Source organism: Bos javanicus, chromosome 14 (assembly GCF_032452875.1).
Source record: "Bos javanicus breed banteng chromosome 14, ARS-OSU_banteng_1.0, whole genome shotgun sequence".
In the NCBI taxonomy this organism is placed as follows: domain Eukaryota; kingdom Metazoa; phylum Chordata; class Mammalia; order Artiodactyla; family Bovidae; genus Bos; species Bos javanicus.
Genome location: NC_083881.1, coordinates 10,998,079 through 11,018,649, shown reverse-complemented (window position 1 = coordinate 11,018,649; position 20,571 = coordinate 10,998,079). Strand labels below are relative to the sequence as shown.

The window sequence follows — 20,571 nt, the reverse complement described above, 5'->3', positions numbered from 1 at the left end:
GTGGATTCTTTATCAGCTGAGCCACCAGGGAAACCCCTATATCTGATGAACTTAGACAGTTAACCTTGCCTGACCACAAAGCTAAGGGGGATGGACACTACACATAGGTTCTAAATGACAGTTTCTTATTCAGATTCAATTCATCAAGCATTTATGTTGCTCATTCATGTCCAGCTCTGTGACCCCGTGGACTGCAGCATACCAGGACTCCCTGTCCATCAACAACTCCCAGAGTTTACTCAAACTCATGTCCATCGAGTCAGTGATGCCATCCAACCACCTCATCCTCTGTCGTCCCCTTCTCCTCCTGCCTTCAATCTTTCCCAGCATCAGGGTCTTTTCCAATGAGTCATTCCTCACATCAGGTGGCCAAAGTATTGGAGTTTCAGCTTCAGCATCAGTTCTTCCAATCAATATTCAGGACTGATTTCCTTGAGGATTAACTGGTTTGATCTCCTTGCAGTCCAAGGGACTCTAAGGAGCCTTCTCCAACACCATAGTTCAAAAGCACCAATTCTTAAGCATTCAGCTTTATTTAGAGTCCAACTCTCACGTCCATACACGACTACTGGAAAAACCATAGCTTTGACTAGATGGATCTTTGTCGGCAAAGTAATGTCTCTGCATTTTAATATGCTGCCTAGGTTGGTCATAGCTTTTCTTCCAAGAAGCAAGCGTCTTTTCATTTCATGGCTGCAGTCACCAACTGCAGTGATTTTCAAGCTCCCCAAAAATAAAGTCTGTCACTGTTGCCATTGTTTCCCCATCTATTTTCCATAAAGTGATAGGATAAGATGCCATGATCTTAGTTTTCTGAATGCTGAACTGGATCTTAATGCTAAGTTTTTGAAATCTTTTCTGAATGTTGAGTTTTCTGAATGTTGAGTTGGATGCCATGATCTTAGTTCTCTGAATGGAACTTATACTATGTATCAAGTAATAGACTGGATCCTACATATTTACTAATTTTAACCTCCCTTGATCCCTCAGGCAATTCTCATCATTTGAAGTAGAGTTCTGAACAATGACTAAAGGTTTAAAACAAAGCCATGCACTCAAAAAAAGTAATAAACATATCTGGTTCACTTGGCAATAGTTTGGGGAAAAGCTTTAAATGTGGGTATCCATAGAATTACCCATGAAAATAGCCCATAGAATAGCAGTGCTTATTAAAATACTTTAATTTGTTCATTTATTCACTAAGAACACACCAGAGACTGCACCAGACTATCAGAGTACAGAAGTAACTAAAACAGTCTATGACCATGAGGATTAATAGAGTAGAAGCTGTGATTTATAAGGACAGAGGGAGACACACATGTATGTCATTAGAAACAACATTTATAAAGGTAATATAAGTAAAATTTGAGGTTCTAATATACTTCAGTTACTATATTACCTGATTAGATTATAAATTATGAGAAATGACATTTCAGTTTCTGTTCAGTATTCTATATCTTTTAGTTGGCATTTGCAAACACTCAATAATTATGTGTTCAATGACTATATGTGATCACATTAATCCATTTTATAGCCGAGGAAATTGTACAGTAAGTGGTAGTTCTATTGGTGAAACTCAAAAATTTCTGTTAACCACCTTCTAACTCCTCTTTACAGATTCCCATAAATATATACAAGGTGAACCAACTGAGGAAAATTCACAAACATCTGACTGTATTTCCACTGGACCATGAACTATAAGACATCAAGAGGCATGTCTGTCTTGTTTATCATAATATTCTCTAGTGTGCCAAGTATGTACACACACACACACACACACACACACACACACACAGAGTCTTTCAGTTTTGGCGTTTGAATCAAACATGTGCTTCCTTCCAAGGATGTATTTTATACCGTTAGTGTTAGCCATAGAGAAGGCAATGGCACCCCACTCCAGTACTCTTGCCTGGAAAATCCCATGAGCCTAGGAGTCTGATGGGCTGCAGTCCTTGGGGTCTCGAAGAGTCAGACACGACTGAGCGACTTTACCTTCACTTTTCACTTTCATGTATTGGACAAGGAAATGGCAACCAACTCCAGTGCTCTTGCCTGGAGAATCCCAGGGACGGTGGAGCCTGGTGAGCTGCCATCTATGGGGTCACACAGAGTTGGATACGACTGAAGCAACTTAGCAGCAGCAGCAGTGTTAGTCAGCTCTTTTATTCGTTTGCTGAGGCTACTTGGAAAATACCATAGATTGAGTGACAAACAACTGAAATCTTTTTTCTCACAGTTCTAGATACTGGAAGTCCAATATCAAGGTGTGAGCAAGGTCAGTGTCTGGTGAGAGAGCTCCTTCCCTAGTTTGCAGGTGGTCACCTTACCAGGTCCCCACAACAGCTTTCTTCCTTGCATGTACATGGATAAAGCAAACTGTGTTCTTATATGGCCACCATTTCTGCCTAATTAGGACCCCACCCTTATGATATAATTTAGACTTGCATTCAGTTCAGTTCAGTCACTCAGTCGTGTCCGACTCTTTGCAGCCCCATGAATCACAGCACGCCAGGCCTCCCTGTCCATCACCAACTCCCAGAGTTCACTCAGACTCATGTCCATCGAGTCGGTGATGCCATCCAGCCATCTCATCCTCTGTCATCCCCTTCTCCTCCTGCCCCCAATCCCTCCCAGCATCAAAGTCTTTTCCAATGAGTCAACTCTTCACATGAGGTGGCCAAAGTACTGGAGTTTCAGCTTTAGCATAAGTCCTTCCAAAGAACACCCAGGACTGATCCCCTTTAGAATGGACTGGTTGAATCTCCTTGCAGTGCAAGGGACTCTCAAGAGTCTCCTCCAACACCACAGTTTAAAAGCATTGATTCTTCAGCGCTCAGCTTTCTTCACAGTCCAACTCTCACATCCATACATGACTACTGGACCATAGCCTTGACTAGACGGACCTTTGTTGGCAAAGTAATATCTCTGCTTTGGAATATGCTATCTAGGTTTGTCATAACTGTCCTTCCAAGGAGTAAGCGTCTTTTAATTTCATGGCTGCAATCACTATCTGCAGTGATTTTGGAGCCTCAAAAAATAAAGTCTGACACTGGTTTCCACTGTTTCTCCATCTATTTCCCATGAAGTGATGGGACCAGATGCCATGATCTTCATTTTCTGAATGTTGAGCCTTAAGCCAACTTTTTCACTCTCCTCTTTCACTTTCATCAAGAGGCTCTTTAGTTCTTCTTCATTTTCTGCCATAAGGGTGGTGTCCTCTGCATATCTGAGGTTATTGATATTTCTCCTGGCAATCTTTTGAATCCCATTAATGTAGCCCATACAGAAGAGTGTCCTAGGCATACAGCCTGAAATAAGACTGGAAAACATATCTGGAAAAACCAGAAAACTTCCACTGCAGTAGGTTGAAAAAATGATGAATAGAATAAATGAAGTTATAAAATGTTGTGGAGACTTGGGAGGTATGACAGCACATTAGTTCAGGGCAGAGGAGTTATAAGCCATAAAGTTGAGGTCACCAGGGACTAGATGTGGAAGGATTTTGTATGATTAGCTAAGGATTTTGGACTTTATTTATCCAAAAATATGAGAGAAAACACAGAAAAGGGGAACAGAAATAAAGAAAATTGATGATAATAACCAAATTCTAAAAACCAATAATAATATCTCAAAGTCTTCTATAGAAAAAAGTTATTATTAACAGAGGACTAGAAGTAAAGGTAAGAGATAAGAATGTTTAGCACTATGTAAATCAGAGAAAATGGCTTACAGTCTTAAAAGTGCCGAAAGGAAAACACTTTTCTATCGCCAGAAAAAACACTTTTCAAAACTTAGGTAAAAATAAAGACTTTTAGACATACAAAGGCTGCAAGAATTTGTTAACAGATACAGTATACAAAAAATAAAAATTAAAGGAACTAAAGGAAGAATGGAAATGATACTAAAAGGAACGTTGTATCAACACAAAAGACTGTAGAGTGCCAAATATGGTAAATACAAATGACATTTTCTAATTTTTTTCAAGTTTATTGTGGTAAGAAAAGTTAACATGAGATCTGCCTTCTTAAGAGAATATTCACTTTTACCATGATGTCCTTAGCCATAAAAGAAGTCTCAAATTTTAAACAACTGAAATAAAGCTGAGCATGCTCTTTGATCACAATAGAATTAAAACTAATATTATCAGAAAATAGCAAGATAACTCAAAATTGCCCACATGTGTATGAAATCAATAATACATTGCTAAAGAAACCATTTGAAGGAGAAACAAGAAGAGAAATGATAAGGTATTCCAAACTGGATGAAAATTAAAACATATCAATTTTTGAGATGTGGTTAAAGCAGGAAAAGTAAATGGTAAAGTCAATCACCTAAATTCACACATTAAAAAGCTGGATATAGAAGAGCAAATAAAAACCCAAAGTGTGCGAAAAGGCAAGAAACAAACAGTGTGCGATACACACGGTAACAGGAAGCAGATCAGTAATTGCGTGGGCTGGAGGTTGAGGGTCACTGATCACAAAGGGTCAGCAGAGGACATCTTAGCATGAGAGTTTTCCTTATTTTGATGGTAGTGGTGATTACAAGAAGGTATAGAATTATCAAAAGTCACTGAACTTTACACCTGAACTGAGTGTTTTATTGTATGTAAATTCTGCCCCATTAAATTTGATTTAAAATTTAACAAGTGCACTCAACATTTAGTGGGATCATTTTGTTAAGCATGGAAGTTGGAAATAAAAATTAATGAAAATGGCGATTCTGATTACAGCAGCTACCAGAGATAAGATAAACATCTATTTTCCAAAGGCTGACCTAAACCAGTTTGAATAGAAAGTATAACACACTTGTCAACAACAACAACAAAAAAAAACCTGAGTAGTATGTATAATTACCCCCCTTTTCCAAACAGAAGAGATTTAAAAGTTTAATTAACCAACCCACAGTCATACAGACATTAAAGAAAGTAACAGAGACTGAAATCCCAGGCCAAGTGAGGAACAGCGTATTAGTGGCCAGATACATCATTGGCCACCACAGTTGGTGGGTTAACACAAGCAAGATCTTGTCCCCAAAATGTGTTTCCATTTGGTGAATTTAGCACTGTTCTCTTGTTTCAACTTACTTTCATTTGATTCATTCCAGTGAATCTGCATTTAGGTGTGCTTCTTTGTAATGCTTTGATGTTTAGTTTTACATTCACCACCTCCCCTCTTCCATTGTCTCCACTCACCTTGGACACTTAATTAGCAGCATATCCTGTGTCCTCCGCCTGGCATGAAGTCTCTTGGAGCCTCTTTTTCTCCACGGAGGCTCAGCCTTTCCCAGCGCAGCAGGTAGAATGCTGCGGGCAACTGGCCAGACTGCGCACACAATCTATTTAAGAGATGGAAAGAGAAGCAGGGCTCAGAAACACGTTCTCAGCCTTTATGCATTTTACAACATATGTGCCAGGAAAGTGTCCCATTGGCTGTATTATTTCAGAGGCTGAGTGTCCAGGGCAAAGTGAGACAGGGCTGCAGCGTGGAGGGCATGTACATCTTGTGTGTATCAGCCTGGTAGCAACTGCAATAATGATTTTCCTTCTGAAATAGAAGTCCGCCTGAAGTTGACTAATGAGTCACAAGAGACATGCTTGTGCTTGCTGCTTTTTATCCCCTTCTTCCTTCAGAAGGAGTGGATTTCACACCTACAAGAGCACCTTTCCCCAATGCAAAGGTTTGAAAACCTGCTGACCCACTTTAAAGGTTGTACACGGATTTGTGACCTGGCCCTGTCACTCAGAGGCTGAAAGATGGTGGGTAATTCACTTATCTTCTCTCAGATTCATTTTCTTTAGTGGCAAGTGAAGGAAAAGATACCAGCATCACAGGCTGGGAATGAAAAATTCAATGAGATAATGCATTCAACCTTTTACATAGGCTTTAAGAGAATTGTAACATAATTCACAATTATTGCTCTTGGTAAATATCTCATTGTTGAGATCCTTCTTCTTACTAAACACCCTTGCTTCCTATTCAAGGGGAAAGCTTTTGAAGATCACATATAGAATTATAAAAATGTGCTAACAGGAACTTGGAATCCAAAGCTTAGTATTTTCACAAGTGAAACTGAAGTCCAAGGAAGGGAAATATTTTGCCCATAATTCTGACCTTGGTTACTCTTACCTGCTGAGATTTGACATTTGTTTGGATTCTAGGGCCTTTTGAGATCAATGAATATTATTATTGACAAGACATGTCTATACAATAGATCCCAGTGCTGTGTTTCCTATGCCACTGTTAAGAATTTTCCACAAGGCACACTTCTTCCTAGACAAAATATTGTGTACATGCAGAGCATGATATTAATATTTTGCACGTTTCAGATCATCCAAATTCTAGCACTAAAAATCGAATCATGAAATGTCAGGGTTGGAAGTAACTTAAAGGATAATTAGTCATTCTATCTGTACTTTATGTTTCTTTGTTTGCTGGGTACCAAGAACTCTGGAATTTCTGGTCCAGACTTTTTAAGGGGCATGCCAAGAGGTACCCAAATGATAGGTGTTCGTGGGTGTGGGTTGCGGTCCATATCTTTCAAGCAAAGCCTCTTACCGCTTCAGGGCTGAGAAAGAATGTGGTTCTCAGGAGCCAGTTCTCCCCAGGCCACCACTTTCCGGCACAAAAACCCAAGGCTCTGAGAGTTCGAAATCGAAACCTGGCTTTGCACATTGTTATGACATTGTATTTGTCAAGCTAGGAGGATAGATTTGAAAGTTTATTAGCTTGATTTGTAACCCTTAAATATTTAGACACATGGTATGTGGGCCACTATTTGTACTCTTATCCAGGGCCCTGCAAATGTTAGGGGCAGGCACACTGAAAGCTACACTTGAAGATTGTTTGCTGGAAATGAAGGTTTTCCAAACCATAACCCCATAAAACTAATCTAAGAAATGTGAAAAAGGTGCTCCTTTAAAAAAAAAAAAAAAAGACGTGATAAGTGAAAGAAGAGCAATCACACTGCTGCCTATTAGATACTCAGTCCTCTCTTGCTGGCTATAATCATGAGCACTATTACCAATTCAGTAGTAGTAGCTATCATAGCACTATTATTTTCCAGCCTTCAGAGCATGTATTACTGCTTTAAATTATTATTTGTTTATGGGTTTGTTACATGTCATTCCACTAAAATATGTTATACAAGAGAGTGGGCCTTATCTGCCTTAATCACCTGTTTCCTCTGACTATAACAGATTCTTTACTGACTGAGCCACCAGGGAAGCCCCATTTAACACACAATAAGCATGAAATGGGCTCCCCAGGTGGCACAAGAGGTAAAGAATCTGCCTGCCAATGTGGGAGACACTAGAGTCACAGGTTCGATCCCTGAGTCAGGAAGATCCCCTGGAGTAGGAAATGGCACCCCACTCCAATATTCTTGCCTGGAGAATTCCATGGACAGAAAAACCTGGGGGGTTACAGTCCATGGGGCTGAAAAGAGTAGGATGTGACAGAGTACACAACACAAGCTTTAAATAAACATTTTTTAAAATTTCATTAGACAGCTGATTTTAGAATACACTCAGTAACAGGCCCCAAAGATTTATAAATGCCAGCTGCTTTTACCCATGACTGGGCAGGGGAGAGTTGCAGTCACAATCACACACCACGTTATTGCCTGCCCTCCATCCTCAGGAATGGCCACAAGAGAAAATTTAAAACAAACATTCTAAAAATCAAAAAGCAGAGTCATTTTCTGTGTCAGGGTCTTGCAGGCTATCTGCAGGAAGGCAATCAGGATTTTCGGGAAAGAGGATATAAGGCTTAAATAAGACTGGGTGAAGCTGCATTATCTCATTATCTCTAAGGGGAGGTCGGAGCCATATCCCCATTTAAAAGAACAAACATATGGACACCAAGTGGGGAATGGGACACGGGAGGGGTGTTGGGATGATCTGGGAGAGTGGGATTGACACATACATTATTGATATTATGAATGAGATAGATAACTAATGAGAAGTTGCTGTATGGCACCAGGACTCAACTCAGTGCTCTGCGGTGACCTAAATGGAAAGGAAACACAAAAAAGAGAGAATATATGTATACTGATAACTGATTCATTTTGCTGTACTGTAGAAACTAACACAACACTGTAAAGCAACTATATTCCAGTAAAATTTTTAAAATAAATAAAACTGATAAAAAAAAATAATAAAAGAACTGTAGATTCAGAAAGGGTAATGAATTGACTCTAGGTCAAATAGCCAGTAAGAGATGGCATGGGCTTTGAATCAGGAGAGTTCAACTCCTCCTGAGCCTGAAATTTTACCACTGAACTTTCCGAGTAGAGTGTGAATTTGATAGTGTGTCTCCTTCATTCACGGAACAGCTCAAGAATTCACAGTGTTTTTCCGAAAGAAGAGCAAAATTTCATGATTTCTAGTGGTTCCATCACTTAAACCTTGCAAAACCATGGCTTAGTAATGAAGGCCTGCTATTGAAAGCTTACCCATTCATACCACCAAATCTCTTCCAGCTTTGCTTGTATCAGGCAGTAAGCATGAGCCTCCGATACTTTTGAGGAAATACCTACATCAAGTTATATCTCTGAGTCCTCAACAGTGTAGCTCGCACATAGAGTAAGGGCTCAATTCACAAAGAGTGAATTAACTGAGAAATTACCTGGTCATCCAGTGGTTAGGCCTCGTCACTTTCATTGATGAGGCCTAGGTTCAATCCCTGAGTGGAGGAAATAAGATTCTGCAAGCCTCACAGTGAGTCAGCAAAAAAAAAAAAAAAGGAGAGAGAGAGAAGAAAGAAAAGCACTGGAGCTAAGTTTTAACTTACCTCTACGTACACTTTTAAACTTAATGGCTTTGAGCTTCCATTTTTCCAACAGAGGTAATGCTACTGAAGCAGGTTCATTTTTCCTGACTCACATCAAGCTAAATTGCTGAGACGCTGAGGCTTGCAGTTAAGGGAGGGTTTATGACAAAGGCAGCCAATCAAGGAGACAGAAGGACTCCAGATCCACTTCCCAGAAGGCAAGGTGCTTGTGGCATTTATGGGATAAGGAAAAATGCAGCAAGGCAGTCAAAGGTATGGGGAGAGCCTTTAATAAACCAAGGAGCTTAGCTTGACCTGAGGCCCTCTGAAATCAAAAGGTCAAGGAGCTGAGACTTGCACATGCCCAGTCTTAACCAACTTAGCCTAAACTAGACACAGCTGACTCCAAGTGCCTGGAAAACTCAGGCAAACATCTTATTGTTTAGGCTACCGTGCTGCTTGAAAGGCATGCAGTTTTGGTAGTTTTCACTCAACCTTGATGAGGGAAGGCAGGTGAAATGGATTTGGCTAATGATTACCATGGCAACCCACTCCGGTACTCTTGCCTGGAAAACCCCATGGACAGAGGAGCCTGGTAGGCTGCAATCCATGGGGTCGCTAAGAGTCGGGCACAACTGAGAGACTTCACTTTCACTTTTCACTTTCATGCATTGGAGAAGGAAATGGCAACCCACTCCAGTATTCTTGCCCGGAGAATCCCAGAGACGAGGGAGCCTGGTGGCTGCCATCTATGGGGTCACACAGAGTTGGACACGACTGAAGCAACTTAGCAGTAGCAGCAATGATTACCCAGTTTCAGTAATATCTACTGTACTCTGCTGGCCATTTGTAAAGAACAACTGAAATAATAATAGCAAGCACATTTATATGGCATTTCCAGGTAGCAGACAGTCTCTCAACACTTCTTATGTGGGATCTTTTTTAATCCTTTCTCAATCGTGTCCGACTCTCTGAGATCCCATGGACTGTAACCCACCAGCCTCCTCTGTCCACGGAATTTCACAGATAAGAATACTACAGTGGGTTGCCCTTTCCTACCCCAGGGGAATCCTCCCAACCCAGGGATCAAACTCAAGTCTCTTGCGTCTCCTACATTGGCAGGCATATTCTTTACCATTAGTGCTACCTGGGAAGCCCTATTTAATCCTTACAAAAGTTCTAATAGGAACATAGTGGGAGGATTTCTCATCCCTAGAAAAGTAAGACAACAGAAGTTTAAACATCTTGCCGAGGCTCACTCAGCTTATAATTGGGAAGAGCTGGATGGGAACACAGCAATCTAACCATAGGGTTTCTGGCTGTTACCCTCTCTCTCCATTGTGCAATTACATTTTGTTGATTTGTTGTTTACTTGCTGTCGTGTCCAACTCTTTTGCAGCCCCATGGACTATAGTCCACCATGCTCCTCTGTCCATGGGATTCTCCAGGCAGGAATACTGAAGTGGGTTGCCTTTCCTTTCTCCAGGGGATCTTCCCGACCCAGGGATCAAACCCCCATCTGCTGCATTGCAGGCAGATTCCTTACCACTGACACCTGGGAAGCCTTTGTTGATTACAAAGCACTATTCAAAGAAGAGAACTTCTTACTCTTATCTTCTCTTTTAGAAAAGATATTTCCTCCCCTACTTTGTACATCCAATTCTTGTCCTGATTGCTCTGCAGGTTTGTTTGTATTCTGTTATCCTGTAGTCACGAAGCAGAATTTTGGTTCTGAAGAAAGGACTAGACTTACTTGCCCTATACTAAGCTGGCTTGTCAGCCCTGTTAGCTGTGTAAGGTCTTGTGTTCACGTTTCCCTCTGCCCAGCCCAGCCTTGGAAGTGTAAACCAAGATTCTCATGAATAAAAGAATGCAGAGGCCCTCTGGTTGTTTATTGCTGGCTGTGCATCCTGAATCCAGTTATCCCCACCACTAGCTCTGCAGCCCCAGGAGTGGTGTGTTTAGAGCCTCATTGATTGAAACCAGCCAGATGTTTGGAAATTGAGATGTGAGCCCATGCTGCCACAAAGGAGCCTCCAGAATGTGAATTCCTGATGGTCGGCAGGGGAGGGGGAGCGAGAGGGGAGGGGCCCATAAAATGAGCAAAAGCACCGAGATGGTTATAGGCGTCTCACTTCCCCGCCTGGTCTGGTAGCTGAGCATACCTGAATTGAGTTTTAAGCTTTAGTAATGAATTTAACGCTCCCGTTTGGGAGATGGCAGTTTCAGCTTTCAGTTTAGTGGAGACAGTATTATTTTCAAGTGAAAAGTGGAGAATTGGAGAAACAGAGGTGCTTAGCTTCGAGAATGGAGCTGTTTGGGATAATGATGACTTGAGGAAATAGCGTGTTGTAGTGGAGACAGGCTGAGAATGAGGGTTCAGAACCCTAGGTCAGTCACTGGCCAGCCATGTGACCTTGAGAAGTTCCTATTTTAAACTCCCCTTTCCCCTTGGTAACATAGGAATTACACATTTATCTTAAACATTTGTGAATATAAAAGTTTATCTTTCTTATTTCTATGGTTATATTCTAAAGTCAACATAAAGGGGAGAAGGATAAGAAAAAAATAAATAAGGTGGAATTTAATTTACCGAGCAGTTAGTCATCACTTATTTACAAATATCTGGCTGTTGGATACAATTTGCCCCTTGAGCATTATGCCTCCCCCTATATTTACAGAGATGTCTTCCACATCCTTTTTTTTTCTGGAACATCCAGGTTCCCAATCTGGTTGCTTCCTTTGCACAACTCAACAGAAAACTTGAGTTGATCCAGATTCAAATCCCAACGGTATTATTTTTGTGAACTGTGCAGCTGCAGGCAGTTTTCTTAACCATTCTGAGGCTCAGTTATTTCATCTGTAAAGGGGGACAGTGGTATTTATCAAACAGAGGTGTTGTGAAAATTAAATGGGGCCATATTTATAAAGGACTCGTTTCAGAGGCACTGGCAAACACTCAAAAGATGATTGCCTTTAGAATCACATTATTATGACTGTTACATTTCAAATATCTGTATCTATTATCCTGATCAAATATCTAGATTATATGATGCTGGGACTTCACTGGAAACCGGTGATTACGACTTCACCTACCAACGCAGGGGGTGATGGTTCAACCCCTTGTCTGGGAACTAAGAGCCTTCAAACCTCAAGGCCAAAACACCAAAACATAAAACAGAAGCAATATGTGATCATTTTGTTTTTAATATATTATATGGTGTCATGAACCAATATTTAATTTAAAACATTCAAGGACTTCCCTGGCAGACCAATGGAAAAGACTACATGGTTCTACTGCAAGGGGCTCAGGTTCAATCCCTGGTTGGGGAATTAAGATCCCATGTGTTGTGTGGTGTGGCAAAAAAAAAAAGAATTGTACTTGCATAGCACCTACAACCGGAGAAGGCAATGGCACCCCACTCCAGTACTCTTGCTTGGAAAATCCCATGGACGGAGGAGCCTGGTAGGCTGCAGTCCATGGGGTCGCGAAGAGTCGTACACGACCATGTGACTTCACTTCCACTTTTCACTTTCATGCATTGGAGAAGGAAATGGCAACCCACTCCAGTGTTCTTGCCTGGAGAATCCCAGGGACAGAGGAGCCTGGTGGACTGCCATCTATGGGGTCACATGGAGTCGGACATGACTGAAGCGACTTAGCAGCAGCAGCAGCAGCAGCAGCACCTACAACGGAGAAGGCAATTGCACCCCACTCCAGTACTCTTGCCTGGAAAATCCCACGGATAAGGAGCCTGGAAGGCTGCAGTCCATGGGGTCGCTGAGGATTGGACACGACTGAGCAACTTCACTTTCACTTTTCACTTTCATGCATTGGAGAAGGAAATGGCAACCCACTCCAGTGTTCTTGCCTGGAGAATCCCAGGGACGGGGGAGCCTGGTAGACTGCCGTCTATGGGGTTGCACAGAGTCGGACACTGCTGAAGCGACTTAGCAGCAGCACCTACAATCCACATGTACTCCTACCATGCAGTCTGGGGGCAACAATCACATAAAGAAGCAGAACATAAGCCTAGACTCAGTAGCAAGGAGATTTATAAACCTACACATCGGGGGAAAGCAGATTGGGTTAACAGTGACAGATCTGAAACAGTGGAAGAGCCATGATTAAAGTTCTAAGGCTTTTTCCTCTATGCCACTCTTATTGTTCAATTGCTGAGTTGTGTCTAACTCTTAGGAACCCTCTGGCCTGCAGCACACTAGGCTTCCCTACCCTTCACTATCTCCTGGAGTTTACTCAGATTCATGACCATTGAGTCAGTGATACCATCTAACCATCTCATCCTCTGCCACCCCTTTCTCCTCCTATCCTCAATCTTTCCCAGGATCAGGGTCTTTTCCATTGAATCAGCTCTTCTTAACAGGTGGCCAAAATATTAGAGCTTCAGCTTCAGCATTAGTCTTTGCAATGAATATTCAGGGTTGATTTCATTTGTGATAGTTTTTCTATAAAGTTAAATTTGTGATAGTAACATTAAAATCTTTTTAAAGAGAAATGAGGGGGAAAAAAGAAGCAGAACATGTTACCATCAGGTAGACTGAGCCTCAGAGAGATTAAGTAACCAATGGAATCTTGGACCACAAGCCAGGGGCAGCCTAAGAACCTGAAGGCTGGAAATGCCTCCTGGTTTAGCCAATAAGCAGAAGGAACAGACATGACTTAAAAATTTGTCAACCAAAGCCTAATGTGATGCTGCCCTACTTTTTCTGTCTCTTTTCCCACTATGTTCTCAGCTTGTGTCCAGCCTAAGCCTCAGTGTCTGGAATACTTGGAGATCCCACAACACACTCTGCTCTTCCATCCCTCCAAACTCTTCCCAGGCTGTTACCCAAGCCCAGGAAGGTTTTTCACAGGCATCTTGGCTGTAGCCCGTCTAGGCAGCTCCTCCCTGTGATTCTACGAGTGGTCAGTCAGTCCACTTCACTTATAGTTATCATATTACATGGATAATGATAAGAATAAAGGAGACTATTTTCTGACCTCTTTCAGTTCAGTTGCTCAGTCATGTCTGACTCTTTGAGAACCCACAGACTGCAGCACGCCAGGCCTCCCTGTCCATCACCAACTTGGAGTCATATGAATTATAATTCTTAAGTTCCTAAGAGGCAGGTAATTATTAGCATCCTTCTTCGATATGCAAGCAAACAGGATTGCAGATGTAGGAGAAATCTACTAAGGTCACATAAATGGTCCACAGACCATTCATTTGCATAAACTGACTTTCAAAAGAGGGAAGACCCTGTGAGAGTCATTTTCAAGGCCTTAGATGCTGAGTACCATGGAGGTGTTACATTCAATAAAGGCTGAATGCAAAGACCAAGGCTGTTGCTGATGTTTTGCTGTTTCTCTATCTAGTCTCAGCCAGACCTTCCCTCTCCCCACACTAAGTGCATCTCCAGCATCTCCTATTACCACATTCAATAAGCAAAGCTTTTCTAAGGATCAGCTGTATCTTACCCTTCACCAGTGCAACCAAGTAAAAAGAAAAATCTTCCCGAATACACAGTGCCCAGTGAGAGATGGCTGATGCTCAGCCCTGTGGGTTTGAGACAGATGTGAATTATAATCCAAGCTCTATCCTTTACCACAATCTTTTAAACACGTATGCTTCATATACATCATCACTTCAGGTCCTCTTGCCAAAGAGCAAAGATAGGTTTTATTCCTGAGGATCAAAGTGGTTCAGTGACCTGCTAAAATTCAAACCCAGGTCTGAGATTCTAAAGCCCTCATCTTAACCACCATACTACATACCTCTGGGACCACTCTGAAGATCCAAACACAAGTAAATCCTGTTAAAGAGCAATGCAGGAGACCTGGGTTCGATCCCTGGCTTGGAAAGTCCCCCTCAGGAATTTCATGGACAGGGGAGCCTGGTGAGCTACAGTTCATGAGGTTGCAAAGAGTTTTAGAAAAGAATGAAAATAAGGAAATCAGTCATCATTTTTCATGGACACTAGATCTATATGACAGAAAAATTCGAGATCAAAACATCTATCAGCTTCAATTAGCCCCATATTGAAACTGAGGTTCAGAAAGTAGACATGATTTTGCCAACCTCAAGCATTCTTTTAGCTGCATATATAATGGGAGAACCAGATGTGCTGGACTTCTTGAACTTATTTACCTTCAAGTCTTCCACTATTAAATTAATATTGTGAAATTGCCCAGTGGGCTAGCCAAAGGTGAAATCAGAAATGGAAGAACCGCTTAATGGAGACAGTCTTCGTGGTTTACCCAAGTTTATCTAATAATATAAATTTCTGAAATTCCCTTGGTAATTCTCGCATTATATTAAGCACTTTAGGCAATAAATAAATGCAAAGCATAGCCCTTACCCTCAAAAAGCTTATACTTTGTTGGGAGAGAGAAGATTTAAGCATGAAATATCACAAACACCACTATTAAAACAGCATACAATTATGGTGGTTGAAATAGCTCTCAGATACAATTCCACAAAATCTTGTTTGGATGCAGACAAAATCCAGCAGAGACAAAAGTCAGAATATGGTAATCAATGAAATTTTCATTAAAAAGGAGAGATAGAGATCAGCATTGACATATAAGGATCATTTCTTTTGGCTGGAAAGGAAACAGGTTTCAAAGTTAGAAAGAAATAGAGAGAGGTGGTATTTCCTGCTGTAAAATTCTTTGCACTGAAAAATGAGAGTTTACCTTAGTTAAGACTTCCTAGTTGCAAGGAAGGGAAGAACTCTTTGTGTTTCCTCAAGGAAAAGGGGTTTATTCTAGGGGGTACATATAAACATAATGAATAAAATAATAATAGTAAAAAGGCACAAAATTATCAAGCTATATTTCAGGAATTATGCAACAAACTGTATCTGCAATCCCACAGGATCAGTGGCACTGTTAGTTTCCACTATGTTTCACTTGTGGCAAAACTGAGGCCCAGAAAATTTAAATGAGTTACTCAAGGTCCCACAGCAATTTAAATTTGAGCCGACTCATTGGAAAAGGCCCTGATGCTGGGAAAGATTGAAGGCAGGAGAAGGGGAAGACAGAGGATGAATGAAATAGTTAGATGGCATCACCGAATCAATGGACATGAGTTTGAGCAAACTCCAGGAGATGGTGAGGGACAGGGAAGCCTGGTGGGCTGCAGCCCATGGGGTCACAAAGTCAAACACGACTTAGCAACTGAACAAGTGTAACTTCAGAGTCTTCACGTCTAAATCTGTGTGCTAAATGATCTGGAATTGGTCCCTAAAGTAATTCTGTGTGCGTTTGTATGCACACATATACTCACTCACGCATGTGTCTCAAGATTCTCACAAAGTGTCAATCATAACACCTCTCCTGGCTTTCTCCAGTCTCTTCTGTTGAACCCAACTACTGCCAGCTCTGCCATAATGTCAGTGTATTTAGGAACCACACCCTCTGCCTCAATCCTGAACTGACCTGGTTTTTGGGTTCAGCTTCCAAGTGAGTCAGTCCCGTCCATCATTTTCCTATTCATCGGTTCCCTCATGCAGGCTCAAGGTCACTGGCCTCCTGATCTGCTTTTCAGTGGGATGCTCAGCCTTGTTGTCAATAGGTTGTGGCTTGGATGTAGCAGACACATGTTCCAGTGCCAATCTAACCAGCGCTTGGGACACAGCAGCATCCTGTTAAGGGATGAGGTCAACAGTGTAGGTGGCCACCTTCAGTAAAGTATTTGTTTTCACTCACTAGAGTTCTCTTTTTTCCAAAGCAGGATTTTAGAGATGGAAGCATCTTGGATCCATCCCCACTTTCCATATGAGCATATTAAGGTCAAGGAAGACAGCCTGCAGCCTCAACCCCAGATGAGCTCACAAATTAAAGGAAAAGCCAAGAGCAGAAGCCTAGTGTCTTTGACCTACAGTCTAGCTCCCTTTTCCTCATGGCACTTGGAAATCTAAAGTGCACATTAGAGACTCCTCTGGTGGCCCAGTGATTAAGACTTTGCCTTCCAATGCAGGGGGTGTGGGTTCGATCCCTGGCCAGGGAGCTAAGATCCTCTCAGTCAAAAAAAACAGAAGCAATATTATAACAAATTCATTATTTTAAAATGCTTGACTTAAAAAAAATTTTTTTAATTAAAAAATAAAATACCCATTAAAGTACAAAAACCTCAAAAAGGACTTCTGTCTCATGGCTCCACTTTCTCTCAGGGCATCATGTGACTTTGAAGGAGCTAGGGGTCAAAAGAGCTGTTTGATTCTAATTGTCTCAATAAATTTTAAAGATGTTATTACATTGTAGTCATTAAGAACTGGTAAGAGTAGATGCAATATGATAAGATCAAGGCCATGAAGCTTAATTGTCCTTAGCTGATTGTCACACTCATATTTTTTTTTCTTTTTTTCTTTCTTAAGAAAGAACAATGCTTCCCTGGACTCTAAAGCATCTGGGTCCAACAGCACTTTATATTTCCTGCCATAAAATTCCTGGGCCGGGGCAGCTGCCAGCTACAGTGAGGACTGCACAAATAAACACTGGAGTTCTGATCCCTACAGCACAGCCAGGCCAGCCTGCCAGCCTGAGAGAGAGGAGGAATGGATTCCCGTGCAAAGAAATGTGACCTTTCACACACTTTGAAATACTCTCTCTGTTCTTATTATTGTCTGACATCTTTCTTTCCCTTTCTTCCTCCCTTCCTTCCCTCTTTCCTTTCTTTGGAGCAGAGTTAAAAGAAAAATACTTGATTGTAAAAACCATTGGTTTGAAAAGACCCTGATGCTGGGAAAGATTGAAGACAGGAGGAGAAGGGGACCACAGGGGATGAGATGGCTGGATGGCATCACTGACTCAATGGACATGGGTTAGGGTGGACTCCGGGAGTTGGTGATGGACAGGGAGGCCTGGTGTGCTGCGGTCCATGGGGTCTCAAAGAGTCAGACTCGACTGAGTGACTGAACTGAACTGAACTGAAAAACCATCACCTATAGTTTACAGTGGAATTTTGTGAACCTAGGACTCTACTTGATGAATAAAGCATATTAAAACAATACCATATATATAATGTCTACTATATACAAGAACTGGATCTGGTACTTTACTGAAGTCATCTTCCTTAATTCTACCTCACAAGGTGGTCATGACTCTTCCTGTGATACAGAGGAGGACACTGCATCTTAGAAAAGTTCTTCAATTATTTCCATCTATCATATGGCTACGGAATGGTAGGATCTATTTTGCAGCAGAAATGAAGGATCCATTTAATGATCCATGGGTTGATTTTTCAAACTCCTAAATTATCCACAAATGCAAATTTCAATGTTGGCAAAATCTTCTTAAGTTCAAAGGTTCCAGGAAGGATAGATCCACGATCTATTCAGATTTTTCCTAAGTTTATTGTAAAACAGCAAATCTCTCCTCATTAATGTTAAACCGAATGTGTGTGCGTGTGCTCAGTTGTGTCCAACTCTTTGCAACCCTATGGACTGTAGCCCCCCAGGCTCCTCTGTCCATAGAATTTTCCAGGCAAGAATACTGGAGTGGGTTGCCATTTCCTTATCCAGGGGATCTTCTCAACCCAAGAATCAAACCTGTGTCTTCTGCACTGGCAAGTGGATTCTTTACCACTATATCACCTGGGTTATATTCTCCCCCAAATCCTATACCCTCTTTGTAATCCATCATGAGTCAACATTTGTCATTCCAAGTTCAGTGCATTTTGCTGACAGTGCTATTGCTGTGTCTCTTGGCTCCATGACAATTCAAGTAGCAGTAGAGATGGGAAGAAGGGTTTCTGATATTATCATGGCAATGGCCCAGGTCTCCTTTTGTACTCCAAGGATTTCCACACACTCTGTGCTTTGGTGAAGCAAGCTACCTAAATGTTACATAGCAGGGCAACTGTTTTGTAACAAGACATTAAGGAAAATATCTGCCATATTGTAATATAACAATACAAAGTAGTAAGCAGGGACAACAAAATAAAAAACAAATGGAGAATCTATCCATTATGCAAATGCATGGTCATTCAAAGTCATTCAAAGTTAGTATTGCTTATTAGAGATAAATCAGATACTAAAAGCAGAGATTTCTGAATTCTCTCGTCTCATGTGATATTAAACTCTATATATGTTTCTGGTAGCATCAAGCCCCGCCAAGCTTATCTTAAGCATCCTTTACAGAGGGTAGTAAGAGTCAAGGAAATTCAAGCCACATGGAGAGCCATGTAACAGATCATGTCTGAGCAAAGGAGGGCCAATGACCAAAGTTTGAGGCAGAAATGAGAGATAAAGACTGGCTGGGGTGGGCAGAATGTAGGGGAGAGAGACCAGAAGCTTACCAGGGAGGCCCTGAAAACATGCTGGGGCAAAAATACCCCATCTGAAAACCTCTGAGGCTGGGCCATGCTGCTAGTGTCTTGGTTCTTAAGTCAGTGTCCTGATGAACATGCATAATTATCTGCTTAGTTGTATGCTTCCTCTCCAAAGACTGGCATCCTCTAAGACCAGAACTATCTCTGTTTGCTTCTGTGTTGCCAGCACCCATAGGGTACATGGGACCTCGTAGCTGCTCAAAAATATTAGGAAAGAAATACAGAGCTTTGCGCTCCACCACACTCTAGAATGCCTGGGATCCAGAAAGAGACATTCTCTGCATCTCTCAAGTAGTTATCTAAATGAGACTATTTTAAAATAGATAACTATCGGGAAGCTGTTGTATAACACAGGGAACCCAGCCTGGAGCTCTGTGACGACCTAGAGGGCTAGAATGGGAGTGAGGGAGGCTTAAGAGGTAGAGGGTGTGTGTGTGTGTGTGTGTGTGTGTGTGTGTGTGTGTGTATAAAATTATGATGGGTCTGCATTGATGTGCACCAGAGACCACCACAACATTGTAAAGCAATTATCCTCCAATAAAAAAAAATGAGAATATTTAATGCAAAGTCTATCCCTGGCAGCATCATCTCCTTGAGCAATGCCTTTTCCCCAAAGAAACTAACTTGCCCATTCCAACTATTTGGTGCTTCTCAAATATAATGTATCACACTTTGTGCAAGACACTGTCTTTGAGAAATAGAGTCAATATGGGCTGATTATGTTATGTTCCCAAATTAGCAGTCTAGGTAGTACCCCCGCCACAGCTTTAGGAGCCCCCTTCAGACTGAAAGTCTAGGGGTTAAAAAAAAACCTTGTGGCTGAAATAAAAGTGTCTACAAAATGTGCTGCAGTTGCACCAAGGAAATATATTTCATATTCTTCTCTCGATTAGCATTCTAATGGTTTCTGACTCAGGTCTAACAGCTTGGAGAGAATATTACAGGCAATTGTGTAAATAATACAGGTTTTTTTTTCAGTGTGTCCAAATGTATAATTAAATGGATAATGTTACAGCTCCCCAAACCCACTAAGGCCTGCTGCCTAAATGGAGAGCTTTGGAAATTTCATCCCAATACATGGTTACATGATACATTGCTTTTATGGCCCGCTGGGCAAATGACTAGTGGTTTGGAAAGGGTCTGAATGCATATTTATAGTAGAGAACACAATGATATTCAGAGGGCCAGTAAAATCGTTCTAGTAAATAACATGAATTATACAAAAGCATCTCTTTATGTATCTGAACTTTTCGGATGCAGGATGCGTGTCAGCACAGACACACTTCAGCTCCTTAATGTCTGAAGGTAACTCTGGCTCCAAATTCTATGCAATCAGAGGTCAGGGTTAACCAGATTGGAAGGAGAAATTCTATTTTCTGAAGTCCTTCTGCTACGGTCAATGTCTTCTAGAATTCTCAGGGGATGTAGCTTCCGTTATCAGTAAAACAGGCTCAGTCTTGAACCCA

General features: G+C 41.4%; 1 long non-coding RNA gene across 2 annotated transcripts in view; it reads right to left on the bottom strand.

Annotated features, from left to right (window-relative positions):
• LOC133260338 (uncharacterized) overlaps positions 1-20,571 on the bottom strand; it is a 591,714-nt gene that overhangs the window by 205,784 nt on the left and 365,359 nt on the right. The window contains exon 1 of one of the 2 annotated variants that reach the window (XR_009740761.1): positions 5,195-7,138. The exons of the other annotated variant lie outside the window; for it this stretch is intronic. This is a non-coding gene — a long non-coding RNA (uncharacterized LOC133260338). Of the gene's footprint in view, positions 1-5,194; positions 7,139-20,571 lie in introns of those variants that run through there. 2 annotated transcript variants of the gene reach the window in all.